The 6,284-nt window shown below is 51.1% G+C and overlaps 1 long non-coding RNA gene across 1 annotated transcript; it reads right to left on the bottom strand.

Annotated features, from left to right (window-relative positions):
• Positions 1–269: 269 nt before the first annotated feature.
• LOC113222863 lies at positions 270–6,282 on the bottom strand. The gene is made up of 2 exons (XR_003308558.1): positions 6,174–6,282; positions 270–1,248 (listed from the first exon to the last, which is right to left on the bottom strand). It is a non-coding gene; the product is annotated as an uncharacterized LOC113222863 (long non-coding RNA).
• Positions 6,283–6,284: the final 2 nt, after the last annotated feature.

Below are 6,284 nucleotides of genomic sequence, written 5' to 3'. Positions count from 1 at the left end.
TCTGATGACGTTTATCAGGGGCTCGCAGGACAGGGCAGGGCTTGTTTTCGCAAACCTGAGGCGGGAAAGCAGTCTCACACAAAGGCAGTTAATCATATTGTGACAGGTTTCACAACGGGTTTAGCAGGTAATACTTAAACGCGTCCTGTGACCCTGCCATGCCACAGAAAAACAGGAACTTACAACATCTTTACAATATGTTTGTGAGAGCGGGACAAAGGTTTAGCAACAGGGTGGAGTGGGCTTGCATCCTGTGCCCTTTCATTTCCCCCTCTCACAAGTAACTGAGTGTCCAATCCTGGACCCTGAACTGTCATAGAGTGATCTCTTCTTCAGGGTGAGGAAGGGGTTGGTAATGGCTGCGGAGGACCATTAATTGGATGGTATCAAATCTTTGTCTAACAAATTGTAGAATTTTGTTTACTACACAGGGGCCTATAGTCAGCAGAAGCAGTAAAGACATCAGGGGGCCTATGAAAGGTGCTAGAAGAGAAAACATGGAAGAGTTCCACCAATTATTAGCTGCTGTAGTAAACTGTTGCTTTTTCATTTCTAAGCTTAGTTTATGTAGACGTTGGACTCTCTCCTCAACTAATCCTGACTCATTTATATAGAAACAGCATTCTTGCAGCCGATTGGTTGCAGAGGCTGTTGCTATGTGCCGAATAGCAGTAGGGATATTTTTCTTGGTATGGGTCACGATACAGGGAGGTAAATCGGCGTACTGCACCCGGAGGGGGGGCAGTCTGCACTAGCTAGCAGTTTACCCGCCTGGGGGGTTTCCCCGGGGTGAGTTTTGTTTTCATAGAGCCAAAACCTCCAGAGATAGGGATTAGACGGAGCAGCAGTGAGGAGAGTTAGATGCATAAGATATAAGAACATTGGTAAGCTGGACATGGTTACGGCTATGGGGATGACGGCGCAGGGTTAGCTTTAAGGGATTGTTCTTAGCTTTGTCTACAGTCCATGTAACCGGTGCTCCATACGGCCCAAGAAGGTCGGATGTTGGGTCCACTGGTTTGACGTGTGTGGAGTGGATCCACGAAGTGATGCCTTCTACGTTGACAGCGGTGGGAGTAGTCAGGAGTACTTGCAGTGGTCCTTTCCACCTGGGTTGGAGAGTTTCTTGCCGGTGGCGCTTGACTAGGACCCAGTCTCCTGGCTGGAACGGATGGGGCGTCGGCGGAGGTCCTGCTTCGTACAGTTCTCGTAGCCTGGGCCAAATTTCCTGGTGAATTTTCTGTAAGGCTTGTAGGGAGAACAAGAGCTCAGAGACATTTTCAGTTTCAGATTTGAGTAGGTCATCTTTTAGACTGGGAACCAGGGGTGGGGGTCTGCCATACATGATTTCATATGGGGTGAGGCCCAGTCTGTGAGGGGTATTCCGGGCCAGGAACAGAGCGTAGGGGAGAAGTACTGCCCAATTAGCGCCAGTCTCCATGGTCAATTTAGTTAAGGTCTCCTTTAGGGTCCGATTCATCCTTTCTACCTGTCCTGAGCTTTGGGGCCTATAAGCACAATGTAATTTCCAATTTGCCCCAAGAATGGAAGCCAAATCCTGACTTACCTTAGCAACGAAGGCTGGTCCATTGTCTGACCCTATCTGGACGGGAAAGCCATACCTGGGGAGGATTTCTTCCAAAATTTTCTTTGCTACAACCTGAGCACTTTCTCTCTTAGTTGGGAATGCTTCTGTCCATCCTGAAAAAGTATCTACAAAGACAAGTACTGATACCCATATTTCCCGGGTTTTACCTCTGTGAAATCTATCTCCCAATAGACGCCAGGCCTAGTTCCTCTAAACCTGGTCCCTGCAGTGGCTTGGGTTCGGGGATAAGCGTTGTTCAGTTGGCAGACTTTGCAATTTGTTGTAACATTGCTGGCCAGTTCAGCTATGCGCCTGATCCTGAACTTGGCGTGCCTGATTAAGTCTATCATTCGCTGGGCACCCAGGTGGGTTGTCCGGTGGATGTGTTCCAATACCTGCCATCCTAATTTTTCTGGTAGGATGGTTTGGTCATCGCTATCAGTCCACCACCCATTCTGAACCTGCTTTAGGGGAAGCGTGTCCATCCACTTGCGGTCCTGTTCAGAGTAATCGGGAAAACATGGCAAGTCTCGCGGGCCTGGATCAGAGAGCTGGAGCACAAGGAGCTGACTGGGAGGAGCCTTTGCTATGCTCCGTGCGGTTTGGTCGGCTAAGAAGTTGCCTCGAGCAATTGGCGTAGTTGGTTTCTGATGCCCAGGGCAATGTACGATAGCCAATTTCTTTGGTTTCCACAAAGCAGTTAATAGAGCTAGGATCTCTTGCTTGTTTTTTATTTCTTTGCCTTCAGCTGTTAATAGTCCCCTCTCCCTGTAGATGGCCCCATGTATGTGCGCCGTGGCAAAGGCATAGCGGCTATCCGTGTATACTGTTAGTTCTTTCTCTGCCCCTAGGGTGAGTGCTACCAGTTCGGCTCTTTGGGCCGATGTCCCTGGGGGCAAGGGCTCCGCCCAGATTACCTCAGTCTCTGACTTTACAGCCGCTTCTGCATACCGCTGGCCTTGGTGGACGAAGCTGCTGCCATCAGTAAACCAGATGAGTTCTGTGTCTGGGAGCGGACGATCTTGTAGGTCCTCCCGCACCCCATGCACCTGAGCCAGTATCTCAGTGCACTCATGGGACGGGGCGTCCAAGTCCGGATTTGGCAACAGCGAGGCAGGATTTAAGGAGGTTGGGGGCAGAAAAGTTATTCTGAGGGGGTTTAACAGCAGTCCTTGATGGTGGGTGAGCCGGGCGTTACTCATCCATCGGTCCGGCAGCTGCCGGAGGACGCCTTCAATGGCATGCAGGGTTGTAACGTGCAACTCTTGCCCCATGATAAGTTTATCAGCGTCCCGGACCATTAGGGCGGTTGCCGCGATTATCTGGAGATAGGGTGGCCAGCCAGCAGCCACTGAATCTAATTTCTTTGACAAATAGGCGACTGGCCTCTGCCAGGGGCCTAGGTACTGTGTTAACACGGCTTTTGCAACGCCCTTACTTTCATCCACGTATAAGTGGAAGGGCTCAGAGACATCAGGGAGCCCCAGCGCGGGGGCTGATAACAAGGCAGTTTTGATTTGTTGGAAGGCCAGCTCAGCCTCTTCCGTCCAATTGAAGGGCTGCCGTTCCTTTGTTGCCTGGTATAGGGGCTTGGCTAACTCAGCAAATCTGGGTATCCATAACCTACAGAACCCTGCCGACCCCAGGAATTCTCTTATTTGCCGTGTCGTCTGAGGTCTAGGGATGCGTAGGACTGTTTCCTTTCGGGCTTTGGTTAGCCAGCGTTGCCCCCCTTTTCATAAGTACCCCAGATAAGTTACCTCCGGCTTGCAGATCTGAGCCTTTGTTGCTGAGGCTCGGTAGCCTAGCTCCCCCAGAGTCTTCAAGAGGTCCTCAGTCCCTTGAACACAGGTTTCCGGGGACTTGGCCGCTATTAAGAGATCATCAACATACTGCAAAAGAGTTATTTCAGGGTGTTGCCGCCGGTACTCACCCAGATCTTCATGAAGGGCTTCACCGAACAGGGTCGGCGAGTTCTTGAACCCTTGTGGCAGCCTGGTCCATGTTAGCTGACCGTTGATGCCTCTCTCAGGATCAGTCCATTCAAATGCAAAGAATTCTTGACTTTTGGGAGCCAGAGGAAGACTGAAGAAAGCATCTTTTAGATCAAGAACGGTATACCACTGTTTTTCAGGATGTAAGGCACTTAGAAGGGTGTATGGATTGGGCACAGTGGGATGTATGTCCATGACCCTTTTGTTAACTTCTCTTAAGTCCTGCACTGGCCTATAATCCATACTGTTGGGTTTATGAACGGGTAACAGCAGAGTGTTCCATGGCGAGCAGCAAGCCCGCAGGACACCCTGGTTTAAAAGCTGGCGGATGTGAGGCGTGATCCCTTCTCTCGCCTCTAGGGGCATAGGATATTGCCGAACCCGAACCGGATCCGTCCCTGGCTTAACTTCCACAAATATGGCAGGTCGATGTTTAGCTAGCCCCCAAGCCCCCAGTTTCTGCCCACGCTTCAGGGAAACGCTGGAGCCAAGAGTCAATTTCCTGATCAGGGGACTTTTGCTCCTGATAGAGTCTGTACTCATCTTCTAAGGTGACAGTCAGAATAGATATTCGCCTGTTTTGGGAGTCAGTTATCTTGGGCCCTTCTGGCTCAAAGTGGATTTGGGCCCCCATTTTTGTTAGCAAGTCCCTCCCTAGTAGGGGGCAGGGGCTTTCTGGGACGACTAGGAAGGAATGGGATACTTTTCCCGTTCCTAAGTCTACAGTTCTCTGGGTTGTCCAGGGGTATTTCTTGATGCCTGTGGCCCCGTGCACCCAGGATGTTTTCTTAGACATTTTTCCAATTGGTTTGGTTAGGACTGAGCGTTCTGCCCCAGTATCGACCAAGAAGCGAATTGGGGACCCCTCCACTTGCAAAGTTACCCTGGGTTCCCGGAGGGGGTCCGAACCCTAGTCAGAGTCCTGGGTAACGAGTACGGAGTTAGGGTTAGCTGGTTTCCGTTTCTTTGGGCAGTCTTTAATCCAGTGACCACGTTCCTTGCAATAAGCACACTGATCCTTTCTAATCCTTGCCTGGGGCCTTGCTTTGTCTGCTTTCTGCTTTGGCCATTCCCTGCCTGGGGGAAAGCTGCTACCAAGACTTTGGTCATTTCTTTAGTTGCCTTAAACTGTTTTTCTTCTGGAGTATCCCTATTATTATAAACTCGCTGGGCCATCTGAAGGAGGTCCTGAATCTGCTTTCCCTCTAAACCCTCTAATTTCTGGAGTTTTCGTTTAATATCTGGTGCTGCCTGGTTCACAAAAGACATTACTACGGCTGCCTGATTTTCTGGTGCCTCTGGGTCCATAGGGGTGAACTGCCTGAAAGCTTCCAGTCTTTCTAGATAAGCGGCAGGACTTTCTATCTTACCCTGCAGTACTGTGTACACTTTAGCTAAATTGGTGGGCTTGCGAGCTGCAGCCCGGAGACCTGCCATTAGAGTCTGGCGATAAATGAGCAGTCGTCCCCTACCTTCTGCCGTGTTGTAATCCCATCTGGGTCGGGTTAAGGGAAAAGCCGCGTTGATGAGGTCAGGAGTTGCAGTTGGCTGGCCATCATCTCCTGGAACCAGCTTTCTGGCCCCGCTCCTCCGTTGTGAACAGGATTCGGAGGAGCTGTTGACAGTCATCCCAGGTCGGCTGGTGAGTAAACATGACACTGTCTAACAACGAGGTTAGATCTTTGGGATTATCTGAGACAAATCACTAGTGGAAAAAGGCCAATACATGAGACGGGAGAGCCCGGTATCATCGAGCGATCCTATTTCTCTGAGGGGCAGGGCTACAGTAGAGTCAGGGAATCGGGAAGCTTGGTCCCACTGCACGCGGCCTCGTGTTCCGCCGACTGGTCCCCCCGGGTTACTTTCGCTTTCGGCTGCTTCCGCTTCTCGGTCTCCCTCCACGGAAGCACCACCCTGGGGGACTGGGTCCTGCGGGATAGGGTGCGGATATGGTGGGGGAAGTGTAGGCTCTAACGATAGGGGGTCCTGGCTATCCGGCAGTACGGGGGCCAGGGGAGCAGAGGGGGTCCTTTGTTTTGTAGGTCGCGTGACTAGGACTTTGCAGGGCTCAGGGATGAACGGGGTCATCCAGGGCGGTGGGTTTTCCACGAGATCCTGCCACACTAGAATATAAGGAATTTGATCAGGATGTCCTGACCGATGAAATTGTTAACAAGGAGGGAGAGCGGCGTGCTCTGGGCGCTGCCCATTTTTGGACTGTTCCTACAAGGAGAAGGAGAGATGAAAATGAATGTTAAGCAGAGGGGAATATCTGACAGGTCCGGTCCTGGAAGAGAAGGAGAGGTTTTATGTTTCTTTTTAGACTTAACACTTAACAATAACAGACAGACAATGGTAAACGATGAGCATTCGCGAGCGCGTGTCGGACTTAACTTCCGACCTGAGTCAGACGGGGCAACCAAGTGTGGAGGCCCCCAGATGGGCACCGGGGGACGTCTCCCACCAGTCCCAAGTGGCTGTCTTTTAGCGCGTCCGCCAAGACCGTGCCACCTACAGTACAGACCAATACAGATCACAGATTTCGCGAAATTTCAGGAAGACAGAGACAAAGACAAAGCCGGCTTACTTACAGATTAAGATCCGTTGACTTGGAGGTCTGGTGGGCTTGGGGGAAATCCCGGACGAGCCCCCATTTGTTATGCCCAGACCGTTTATTCCCCGAAGAAGACCACCAGAGTCCA

This window comes from Piliocolobus tephrosceles, unplaced genomic scaffold (assembly GCF_002776525.5).
Source record: "Piliocolobus tephrosceles isolate RC106 unplaced genomic scaffold, ASM277652v3 unscaffolded_35803, whole genome shotgun sequence".
NCBI classification, from domain to species: Eukaryota; Metazoa; Chordata; class Mammalia; order Primates; family Cercopithecidae; genus Piliocolobus; species Piliocolobus tephrosceles.
Note: the sequence above shows the minus strand (reverse complement) of the source record. Positions and strands in the feature narration are given on the sequence as shown.